Below are 12,382 nucleotides of genomic sequence, written 5' to 3' on the forward strand. Positions count from 1 at the left end.
TCCTCCCTCTGGGAGGAGGGAGGAAGGGAAGGGGAAAAAGAACTAAGGGAATGTAACGATTGTGGAATTCTCTCCGTGATCAGCGCACAAGACGTGCGCTGACACTGCGGAAATCCTCCACAAGCATGTAATTTGCGGGAACCCAGCAAAAGGTGCAATGCACCTGTGGAGGGAAATTCCTGTCAACAGATGGAGCTGTGGAGTGCAGAGGAACGGCTCCTCTGCCCTACCACACACGCCAGACAGGAATTGCACGAAGGGAAGAAACGCAGGGCAAGATAGCCCTGAAAGAGAGAGATCAAAGCGACAGAGGGTATGTGTGTCCACCAAACTAGACGCCACCCTGCGACGATGAACACATAACCATGAAGACAAAGTGAGAAGGCAATCGCCAGGGATGGCGATTGCTAACAGCGACACAAGACGAATAAGCACAGATGAGGAATGTATGTATGCCCACCAATCTAGCCGCCAACCTGCGACGGTGGACACACAACAGAAGAAACCAAGTGAGAACGCAATCGCAAGAGAAGCGACTGCGGAAGAGAAAGAGCACAGGGACAGATTGTATGTGTGTGCACCAAACTAGTCGCCCACCCGCGACGGTGCACACACAACAGCAGATATGAAACAGGAACGCAATCGCGAGAGAGGCGATTGCAAGAGGTGACACAAGGCTACAGCAAGGCAGAGCACGAGAGTAGCAAAGGCACAGCAAATCATACAATAAGGAGATAAGGAAAATAACAAATGCTAGCTAAACGCGAACACCGCACTCATTCGCAACAGTGCACGCGTTTATGCGCAGTCTCCGCGTGTTAAGCACAACAGAGACAAGCACGCCTAACTAACCACGGACAGACAAACATGAAACAGAGGACGCGAGCGCTTGCTTAACGGTTACCTCACCGAGCCTTCAGCAAGCGTTCGTAGCAGACAAGACAGATACACGAAAACAGGAATAAGCGAGAGATAGGATCCACAGCACTAGCGCAAGAAGCTAGTGCGATCCAAGTATAGCAAGAGAGGTGGAGATCAGACGGATCCACAGCACTAGCGCAAGGCGAGTGCGATCCTGGCAAGACAGAACAGATAAGATAGCTGGTAGCAACCGCTGCTCCAGCTATACTCCAAGAACAAAGATCAGAACGATTTCATGTCGACCACCGCTGGGACAGGACAATCGCAACAGACAAACAAAACAGATATGCAATCCTAACTGCACTAGGGAAACTGCCTAGTGCAGTTCCAGGAATGACTCTAGGCTAATCTTCAAACAAAGAGCAAGGCTGACACTCCAGGCGAGTGTTACACAGGAACTAACTCTTATGACCAGCAAAGGACTCTGGGAAACATAGCTCTTTATACTGCCAGTCATCAAAGGAGGCAGGTAGGAGATTTGCATAACGAGTGTATGCAAATTCCCCAGCAGCAGAACAGACCAGAAACTTGTAATGGAAAAACAGGTCTCTCTTGCAGAGACCTGCAGCCCACAGCCAGTGCATCCAGCTGGGCGGATCATTACAGGGAACAGTTAATAGGGTCTATGGGCTACAATATAGGATAAACAAGGTTGCTTTTGCGATCATTTTAATTTTTCCAGCGGAATCCGGAATTCCGTAAAAATCCGGCGGAATTTTCATAGGGACGGAAGTTAACGCTGACGGAATCCATGAATTCCGGCGAAACTGAATTTTCTCTTTCCGATCATCCCTACTACACAGGGCATAGGCACCACATCTATGCAATTAGCGACCTGCCTGGAGAGAGAGAGAGGATTGTTAGTGCTCTACAGTTAAGTTGCACATACATCAGACAATGTATAGGCAGACTGGTCAGGAGACAGATCTCTGTTTGTTCGAATCTGATCAGAGAGAGATGTGTTTCCTGCCCATACACCAGTAGACTATGCCTGAGAGATTTCAGTAGGAAATCTTTCAGGAATTGGCCTAGCTATGCCACCTCGTCGCCCTCGGCCGCGTCCCCCCAAATGAAGATGTAACCCACACCCCCCGGTGCCTGTGCATGAATACTTTACCTGTCAGTGTCTGCTGCTGTCTCCACACTCCTCCTCACACACACTTCCTGAGTGAGAAGCAGTGTTGCCAACTCATTCCTTTAATTACTGACACATATGAATTATACAAGTATTGTGGCTAGGTAGATGTAAGGCACTGATTATGTGCAAAGAGCCCCAGAACCTGTATACCTTAGACGTGTCAGTAATTAAAGGGATGAGTTGTCAACTCTGGTGAGTAGAGAACTGCAGGCAAGGAGAATTTCCTGCTCAAGTCAAATTTCTGGAAGTGCAAACTTATTTGGCCAAATAAAATTGATACTGAACACTGTTTCCAAGTAACCGGGTACCATACTTCGGTTTAGGTGAAACATTGCTGACACTAGAGGGCAGCAGTGTCACACTGTGGTGCATGAAGTCGTAATAGTGGTAACAATCAAGGAGCCAGGTCAGTGCACTTTGTGCAGGGATGGAGTTAAGTAAAATAGGTAAGATATCAACGGCGGGCAGACTGGCACTTGAACATCCTCAGACAATAAGCACTATGGCACCACGGCACTACTGCCTCCCTCCCCTAGGACATGCGGCGACTTGCCGCCATCTTCCGCTGTTGCATCTGGGGGTCTCCATTAAGCGACAACTATAGTGCGAGGGATATGGAGGCTGCCATATTTTCTTCCTTTTAAGCAATTCCAGTTACCTGGCTATCCTGCTGATCCTCTGCCTCTAATACTATTAGCCGTAGACCCTGAACAAGCATGGAGCAGATCAGGTGTTTCTGATATTATTGTCCGATCTGACAAGATTAGCTGCATGCTTGTTTCTGGTGAGATTCAGACACTACTGCAGCCAAACAGACCAGCAGGGCTGCCAGGCAACTGGAATTGTTTAAAAGGAAATAAACATGGCAGTCTCCAGATCACACTCACTTCAGTTGTCCTTTAATAAGGATACACACCAAGCCGCTCACTCCGCTCCTCCAATGAACTTCGCCTGACCGTCCCCCGCATCACCCAGTCCCATGCACGCCTCCAAGACTTCTCAAGAGCCGCTCCGACACTATGGAACTCCCTACCTCCACCCATTAGGGCAGCCCCCTCCTTCAACACCTTCAAGAAAGCCCTCAAAACTCACCTTTTCACTCTTGCCTACCACCCCTCACAATTGCTCTAAACCCACAGCCGAACTCTGGTCCCCTACCTCTCGTGTCCTTACCTCTCCCTCTAGATTGTAAGCCTTTGGGCAGGGTCCTCACTCCTTTTGTGTCCTACCTGATCATGCACCTCTATTACTGTGCACCCATGCTATGCATTTGAGTGAACCTAACTTGCTTAATCTCCATGCTCCCCTCTAGTGACTGACTAAGCATTACCTTGTACTCATACTATGGTGTGTGATCTGGTTTTCTTGTATTCCTGTATTGTCATATTGCTGTTTGTCACCCCTAAATATTGTCTGTAACCTAAATTAATGTCCAGCGCTGCGTAATATGTTGGTGCTTTATAAATACAACAAATAATAATAATAATAATAATACCCCCAGAGTCTGTCTGTCCTTGCCTGAAGCCCCAGAGGTGAGGCAGGCACCCCTAAGCAATTTACCTGTAGCTGCCAAACATCCGCCACCCCTTGCCGCAAGTCCCATCATTGTAATTATCTGTGAGCCCCGGCAAAGCTTCTTTGAAAACTCCCACCAGGCTACCCCATTGGTTCACTGTCTGGACCAATAAAAATGGTCCAGACAGTGGAGCAGTTGGAAGCACAGTGGACCAATTAAAATGGTCCAGACAGTGGAGCAATTGGAAGCACAGTGGACCAATAAAAATGATCCCGACAGTGGAGCAATTGGAAGCACAGTGGACCAATTAAAATGGTCCAGACAGTGGAGCAATTGGAAGCACAGTGGACCAATAAAAATGATCCAAACAGTGGAGCAGTTGGAAGCACAGTGGACCAATAAAAATGATCCAGACAGTGGAGCAGTTGGAAGCACAGTGGACCAATTAAAATGGTCCAGACAGTGGACCAATGGCGAGCCCTGCTGTGAACTTCAAAGATGCTTTGCCGGGGCTCAGAGATGGGACTTGGGCAAGGGGTGACGGATGCTTGGTGGCTGCAGGTAAATTGCTTGGGGGTGCCTGCCTTAGCTGCGGGAAGTTTGGGGCAAGGACGTAAGGACCGACGGGGAGCTCTGGGGGCCTCCTTATTAAAGGAGACCTCCAGATGCAGCGGCAAAGATGTGCGTTAGCATGTTTAGACCTGCTTTTTGCAGATCTAAGATAACACTCATGTCCCGGGTCCCCAGCGGCATGAAAAGTGTAACAGGATAGGGTGTAAAGAACTCGCTGGGCGATAATGCTAACTTTAATAGCATTAGGCAATGCTTCCATCGCATAATTTAACCACTTCAGGACCACAGTGCTAAACCCCCCTAAAGACCAGGCTGTTTTATGTTTAATTGGCCACTGCAGCTTTTAGGCCAAGATGCAGGGCTGCACAACCCAGCACACAAGTGATTCCCCCCCCCCCCCCTTTTCTCCACACCAACAGAGCTCTCTGTTGGTGGGGTCTGATTCCCCCCCCCCCCCCAGTTTATTTATTTCTTAACAAATATGTGTCTTTTTTTTAAATAAATAAATGTGTTTTTTTTTCTTCTCTATTTCCCTCCCTCCCTCCCTCCCCGGCCAGCCTATCCCAGCGATCGGCTGTGATAGGCTTCAGCCTATCACTGCCGATCGCTCACTTGTGCCTCAGGGGGACAGCAGTGTCACACGGCTGTCCCCAGTACAGCGCTGCTGCTGCTGGTAGCAGCGCTGTACAATGTAATTAGATTTCCGCTCGGAGACTGAAGGTGGGGCGGGGCTCCGCCCCCCAAGCAGGAGATGCCCGCACAGCCTGCGCGGGATCTCCAGCAAACTGCAGCCCCAGGACTTGACGCCGATTAGGCAGTCCTGGGGCTGCCGCCACGGTCACGCCCATAGGCGTGGAGCGGTCTTCAGGTAGTTAAGAACCGCTGGCGAGTTTGGTAATTGGATATGGCCCTATGACTTTTCCAGGCAAGAGACAATAATGATAACTCACCAGCATACTGCTGCTCTGCATAGTCCGATCACTATGTCAGGCTGCTGCTCTGCAACTTGCTACTTGGCTAGGTTGTTGAGAGCCAATCAGCTCACAAGGCAGACTGGAAAAAATTATAAATCTCTTCGCAGAAGAGGCAGCATAATTCATCTGTGCCTTTTGGCTGTCGGAAATTAGGTGACAGCTCACTCAATCAAGCTTCTGACTTACAGGGACCCTGAGCGTGATGATGTGTGGCCGGCCGACGTGAGGACACGTATCAGCCAAGCGGGAAGCAGCCCTGACGACTCCAGGCCGAAGTCATACAATAACGGAGTCGACAAGCGGGACCAGGATGCCGGGGGACCTCGTGGCCTACGGTGGGCTGGAGGCAGGGCCGGCCCGCTCATGAGGCGGGGTGAAACTTTTGCCTCAGGCGGCAAAATTCCAGGGGCGGCACCCGCCCGTCCGTGGGTGCGGGGAGCCGGCCGCCGAGCTGGAGGGGTAGCTGGCAGGACGGGGGTATTGGGCCTAGCGGCGGGGAGGGGGGTCGGACCCCCCCTCCCTCGCCTGGGTCCCCCGTGCTCCGCTCCCCTCCAGCCTTAAATACAAGCAGCCGCTATGTGTAAGAGGCACGGGCGGGTAGGACTCACCTCTTCCTCGTTCCAAACGTGCGCTCCACTGACGTCACTTCCTGCAATGCTGCAGGAAGTGACGTCAGTGGAGCGCACGCTTGGAACGAAGAAGAGGTGAGTGTCTTCCCCGCCCGTTCCTCTTACACATAGCGGCTGCTTGTATTTAAGGCTGGAGGGTAGCGCAGTTCGGGGGACCCAGGCGAGGGAGGGGGGGTACGACCCCCTCCCCGCCGCTAGGCCCAATACCCCCGTCCTGCCAGCTACCCCTCCAGCTCGGCGGCCCCCCAGAGCGCACCCCCCAACGTTGGGGTGGCGGCGGAAATTTTTTTTTTGCCTCAGGCGGCAAATAGTCTAGGGCCGGCCCTGGCTGGAGGAAACCACAGGTAAGTGATTTCTGATTTAAGAACCTGCTCAGAGTCCCTTTACATGTGAGAACGTGACAGGGCAGGGCGATTAATCACTCATCAGAGAAGCCAGCCAGACAAACATAACACCTCCAGTGTAAACAGAGATAGCTGGTTCCATACTCCAAGCCCCAGATACAACTTATTTATTATGTCTTACTGTGTGACTGATTACCTGCCCAGCGAGCTCCTCTTATGCAAGTTTTATGCTTAAATGAGAAAACAGCTTCTCTTTTCTGTTTTCAGCTTTCATCAACACAGTGAGATTATTATGTTGGTCCCTCCTGCAGTTACCGAAACCTCAGAAGATTCAAGATGCTCATATATCAGACAATATATATGGGCAGATCGAACAAGAGACAGATTTCTCTCTATTATAAAAAACACACCTGTGTGCTGGGCAATCAATGCAAATATATGCAAATAAATTAATTTAAAACAAACAAAAGACAACACACTCTTGCTGGTTCACCCTCCCCTTATATAAACACAATAGCAAAAGCTGGGAGGATAGCGCTCACAGTGTATAGTGTGTAAATGCACAACTTATCCAAAACTGCATACATAAGGCTGGTTTCACACCAGGACGTTGCGTTTTAGGGGACGTTAAGGTCGCATAGCGTGCCCCTAACGCAACGCCTAGTGGTGTTGGAGCAGGACGCTACCAAGAGCCGTGTTACAAGCAGCTCTTGGTGCGCCTGCTCTGTCGGAGGCACTGCGGAGACCACGTGATGCGGAGCTCTCCGCATCACGTGGTCCCGCCAGCCAGTCAGCGGCCGCTCCAAGAAGAAAACACTGCAAGTGCAGTGAATATTAAGTAGCCATGTGCCTGGCTACGTAGCGGCCTCTCCCCGCCTCCTCTCCGCCCCCAAAATAAAAAACCCACCCGTACTGAGCATGTGCAAACAGTCTAACGCGGCTTCGCCACGTGTAAAGTACTGCATGCAGTACGTTATCTGGACGTGCTGCGTTACAGCCCATTGATTTTTCATTGCTGCGAGTTGGGCTGCGTTACAGGCTGCTCTAACGTGCGCCCGTAACGTCCCACTGTGAAACCAGCCTAAATGAGCAGCAATTCACAACTCTATCAATGTGCACCAATCAAGGCAGATTGCATTCTATAGCAGCATAACCTACAAATGGCAGGAAAACTGAACAATAAAGTGAGTCTCGGCAGCTGATTAATTTCGACTATAAGATTGTATTTTTGGACTATAAGACTCACTTTTTCTCCCCCAAAAGTGGTGAAAAAAGTAACTGCGCCTTATAGTCCAAATGCAGAGAGCTCCTTTCAATATGAGCCAACCCGCCACAATGTCGGGGACTCCCTGTACTGTGCCCATTCAGAGGAGGACACGGGGAAAAACGGAGGATACAGGGACACAAAAGGGGCATAGAGGAGGACACAAGGAGGACACCGGGGCATAGAGGAGGCCACAAGGAGGACAGAGGCGGACACATGGGGGATACAGGAGGACACAAAGGGGACAGAGGAGGATTCCCCTTCACCATGGATGCACCAGGTTTAGTATTTATTTTTCCCCTGGTTTTTGTCTTCTAAACCTGGGTGCGTCTTATGGAAAGGAGCATCTTATAGTCTAAAAAATAGGGTACATACAGAGCAAAGTTTGTGTGTTCTACCCACATTCCTAGGAGTTTATTTCAGAAACTCAGAAACTTAGTTTTCTCCCAAAAATTCCTAACTCATACAAGTAAGTTAGTTGGTTTCCTCTTAAAATTGGCCTTAGACTGCTCCAGGGACATTAAACAATGACTGTGGTAAACACTGGTACTGCTATAGACCCGTGGGCCCCAGTGTGGATTTTGGACTTTCCCCCCCTCCCAAAAGGTGTATACTGTATAACAACTCTATGATACAAAGGCTATCATTCATAAAAGTAGGTTCGGTAAAAAAAATCTGGGCGAGAAAATACCGCATTCAGTATTTTAGACTTCTGTGCGCTCATTCATAATAATGTTTACAGTTGCGATAGACGTTCGGTATTTTCCCGAACTAAGGCTGGCGGTAACATGAGAAGCTTCCGGAGTTGATACATTTCCTCCTGCAGAGACAGCGTTACAATAAAAGAGGCAGCCCCAACTTCCTGTTAGATGTGCATTTTTTTTTTGCTCTGAATCTGTCTATTAGTCTTTCTAAACAATCTATTTAATTGCCACAGCTTAGAACTTCAAGAAATGTTACACATGCAGGCTTTCTGATGTAAAAATATATGAAAATAAGTACCCAAGAGGTTAAAAAACACAGCCTGGGTATTCTGGAAAGCCTTTTTTGTTCTGCTCTCACTGCTGCTGCCTGGGAGTAGAGTTGGGCGAACTGTTAGTTGAACTGCAGCCGAACTGTTCGGCTGCCCAACCTGTCATGTCGCTGTGGCTCTTACTACTTCCGGGTCGCAATGACCCGGAGTAGTACGTCTGCGCTGGCCCGGCGGATCGCGTCCTAGATCGCGCTCCCGTTGCCAGGCACTCTCTGCACATGTGTGTGACGTCACTCATGACGTCACACACATGCGCAGAGAGTGCCCGGCAACGGGAGCGCGATCTAGGACGCGCTCCGCCGGGCCAGCGCAGACGTACTACTCCGGGTCATTGCGACCCGGAAGTAGTAAGAGCCACAGCAACATGACAGGTTGGGCAGCCGAACAGTTCGGCTGCAGTTCAACTAACAGTTCGCCCAACTCTACCTGGGAGTAGTGTTGGGCGAACAGTGTTCGCCACTGTTCGGGTTCTGCAGAACATCACCCTGTTCGGGTGATGTTCGAGTTCGGCCAAACACCTGATGGTGTTCGGCCAAACCGTTCGGCCACATGGCCGAACTAAGAGCGCATGGCCGAATGTTCCCCGAACGTTCGGCTAGCACTGTGATTGGCCGAACGGGTCACGTGGTTCGGACCCGAAGGCGCTCTGATTGGCCGAACTGTCACGTGGTTCGGGTAAATAAATACCCGAACCACGTCATATCTCCGCCATTTGTCTGTGGGTTGAGCTTTTGGTAGGCAGGCAGGGTAGTTCGCGCTCCAGCCACGCTAGCCAGGTTCCCCCTAGTCATTGTGTGTTGCTGCTGGGAACAGTAGTACACCGCTCGCTCAGCCACACTATATAGCATTGTGTTTACTGCCACTCTGTGTACCTCGCTCAGCCACACTATATAGCATTGTCTTTACTGCCACTCTGTGTCTGCTGGGAACAGTAGTACACTGCTCGCTCAGCCACACTATATAGCATTGTGTTTACTGCCACTCTGTGTACCTCGCTCAGCCACACTATATAGCATTGTGTTTACTGCCACTCTGTGTCTGCTGGGAACAGTAGTACACTGCTCGCTCAGCCACACTATATAGCATTGTGTTTACTGCCACTCTGTGTACCTCGCTCAGCCACACTATATAGCATTGTGTTTACTGCCACTCTGTGTCTGCTGGGAACAGTAGTACACTGCTCGCTCAGCCACACTATATAGCATTGTGTTTACTGCCACTCTGTGTACCTCGCTCAGCCACACTATATAGCATTGTGTTTACTGCCACTCTGTGTCTCACCCAGCACTATATAGCATTATTGTGTTTACTGCCACTCTGTGTCTGCTGGGAACAGTAGTACACCGCTCACCCGCCACTGTATAGCATTGTGCTCTGTGTCGCTGCTGGGAATAGTGGTACACCGCTCACCCACCACTGTATAGCATTGTGCTCTGTGTCGCTGCTGGGAATAGTGGTACACCGCTCACCCACCACTGTATAGCATTTCTGTACTGCCACTGTACTGCTGCCAGTCAGCGTGTACTTTAAGGATAAGTGAAATGAGGAAGAAATCCGGTGAAAGAGGGAGGGGCAAGGGAAGAGGTGTTTCCCCTGATGGTTCACGTACAGGCCACAGGGGAGCACCCAAGAAAACCCACTCAATACTGCCCATGTTGTCCAGGACAACAACCCTCACAAATCCAAAAAACCAGGACCAGATAATTACTTGGATGACCTCTCAAGCGTCCAGCAGTGGGTTAAGCAGCACCAGCACATCACGCACGAGGTCCGCGTCCTCAGCCAGTTACAAGGAGCCACCTCCAACACCGATCGCCTGGAGAAGATGGTCAAGGACTACATGTCAGATGGCGTAGCTGTGTTGAACAATCCATCTGCACCCTTCAACTATTGGGTATCGAAGCTAGACACCTGGCACGAACTGGCAATGTACGCAATAGAGGTGCTGGCTTGCCCGGCAGCCAGCGTTATGTCGGAACGCTGTTTCAGTGCTGCCGGAGGCATCGTCACAGATCGGCGTATCCGCCTCTCCACAGAAAATGCAGACCGTCTGACTCAAATTAAAATGAATCAATCCTGGATTGGAAACGACTATGCAGCACTCCTGGACCCCAACCAAGTAACATGAACAATGACCATCTGTGATGGGTTAGCGTTGCCGGTCCCTGTTTATAGAACCTCTTATCTTTATTACATTTATGACTGCATGGCGGCAAAAAGCATTGCTATATCCGCACGCTTTTTGTCCTCATGCAAGGCCTGGGTTGCGTCTCAAAAAGCGTGGCCTTCTCCTCCTGCGCCTCCTCCTGTTCCATCACGTGTGCTGCTGGGTTAGCGTTGCCAGTCCCTGTTTATTGAACCTCTCATCTTTATTACATTTATGACTGCATGGCGGCAAAAAGCATTGCTATATCCGCACGCTATTTGTCCTCATGCAAGGCCTGGGATGTTGTGTCTCAAAAAGCGCGGCCTTCTCCTCCTGCGCCTCCTCCTGTTCCATCACGTGTGCTGCTGCTGGGTTAGCGTTTCCAGTCCCTGTTTATTGAACCTCTCATCTTTATTACATTTATGACTGCATGGCGGCAAAAAGCGTTGCTATATCCGCACGCTATTTGTCCTCATGCAAGGCCTGGGATGTTGTGTCTCAAAAAGCGCGGCCTTCTCCTCCTGCGCCTCCTCCTGTTCCATCACGTGTGCTGCTGCTGGGTTAGCGTTTCCAGTCCCTGTTTATTGAACCTCTCATCTTTATTACATTTATGACTGCATGGCGGCAAAAAGCGTTGCTATATCCGCACGCTATTTGTCCTCATGCAAGGCCTGGGATGTTGTGTCTCAAAAAGCGTGACCTTCTCCTCCTGCGCCTCCTCCTGTTCCATCACGTGTGCTGCTGCTGGCCTGGGTTAGCGTTTCCGGTCCCTGTTTATTGAACCTCTCATCTTTATTACATTTATGACTGCATGGCGGCAAAAAGCATTGCTATATCCGCACGCTTTTTGTCCTCATGCAAGGCCTGGGTTGCGTCTCAAAAAGCGTGGCCTTCTCCTCCTGCGCCTCCTCCTGTTCCATCACGTGTGCTGCTGCTGCTGGGTTAGCGTTGCCGGTCCCTGTTTATTGAACCTCTCATCTTTATTACATTTATGACTGCATGGCGGCAAAAAGCATTGCTATATCCGCACGCTATTTGTCCTCATGCAAGGCCTGGGATGTTGTGTCTCAAAAAGTGTGGCCTTCTCCTCCTGCGCCTCCTCCTGTTCCATCACGTGTGCTGCTGCTGGGTTAGCGTTTCCAGTCCCTGTTTATTGAACCTCTCATCTTTATTACATTTATGACTGCATGGCGGCAAAAAGCATTGCTATATCCGCACGCTATTTGTCCTCATGCAAGGCCTGGGATGTTGTGTCTCAAAAAGCGTGGCCTTCTCCTCCTGCGCCTCCTCCTGTTCCATCACGTGTGCTGCTGCTGGCCTGGGTTAGCGTTTCCGGTCCCTGTTTATTGAACCTCTCATCTTTATTACATTTATGACTGCATGGCGGCAAAAAGCATTGCTATATCCGCACGCTTTTTGTCCTCATGCAAGTCCTGGGTTGCGTCTCAAAAAGTGTGGCCTTCTCCTCCTGCGCCTCCTCCTGTTCCATCACGTGTGCTGCTGCTGCTGCTGCTGGGTTAGCGTTGCCGGTCCCTGTTTATTGAACCTCTCATCTTTATTACAATTATGACTGCATGGCGGCAAAAAGCATTGCTATATCCGCACGCTATTTGTCCTCATGCAAGGCCTGGGATGTTGTGTGGCCTTCTCCTCCTGCGCCTCCTCCTGTTCCATCACGTGTTCTGCTGCTGCTGCTGGGTTAGCGTTACCGGTCCCTTTTCCTGGAACCTCTTCTCTGTATTACATTTATGACTGCATGGCGACAAAAAGCATGTTACCTGTGCAAAGAAACATGACATTTTCCACATTTAAAAGACAGTTTTTCCTTTTGAAACTTTACAATC

The sequence above is a fragment of the Hyperolius riggenbachi genome, chromosome 2 (assembly GCF_040937935.1).
Source record: "Hyperolius riggenbachi isolate aHypRig1 chromosome 2, aHypRig1.pri, whole genome shotgun sequence".
NCBI lineage: Eukaryota > Metazoa > Chordata > Amphibia > Anura > Hyperoliidae > Hyperolius > Hyperolius riggenbachi.